Source organism: Lucilia cuprina, chromosome 2 (genome assembly GCF_022045245.1).
Source record: "Lucilia cuprina isolate Lc7/37 chromosome 2, ASM2204524v1, whole genome shotgun sequence".
In the NCBI taxonomy this organism is placed as follows: domain Eukaryota; kingdom Metazoa; phylum Arthropoda; class Insecta; order Diptera; family Calliphoridae; genus Lucilia; species Lucilia cuprina.
This window is the reverse complement of record NC_060950.1, coordinates 14702444-14702942: the sequence shown is the minus strand read 5'-3', so window position 1 is coordinate 14702942 and position 499 is coordinate 14702444.

Sequence of the window (499 nt, the reverse complement as noted above, 5' to 3'; positions counted from 1 at the left end):
TGCAAGGTGTGGGTTCCAATAAAGGAAGTACACAATAAAAAATAGTATATATTTTTATATTACGTTCTTATCTATAAAATCAACTTGATCCTCAAAATCAACCCGATATATTGTTTCCAGTATCTACATATATATTCTAAGAATTCGATTGGGAAAATTTCTATATTTTGCAGTTTATAATTGAGTTATAAAAAGTGTTTTAATTGTATTAAGTTCAGGGAATGTTGAATGATAGTGACTTTAGGTGGAGTTAGTTTAATAAAAATTAATTAAATAATAAACATTATGATATATTGTTTAAGCAGCTCTAAATTAGAGGGATTTTTTCCAAAAACTTGTCAACAAAAACCATTTTTTTAAGGTCTTGTAAAATAACTAGTGTATGTGTTATAAAAAAAGAACAGAACTAGAACAGAACTAGAACAGAACTAGAACAGAACTAGAACAGAACTAGAACAGAACTAGAACAGAACTAGAACAGAACTAGAACAGAACTAGA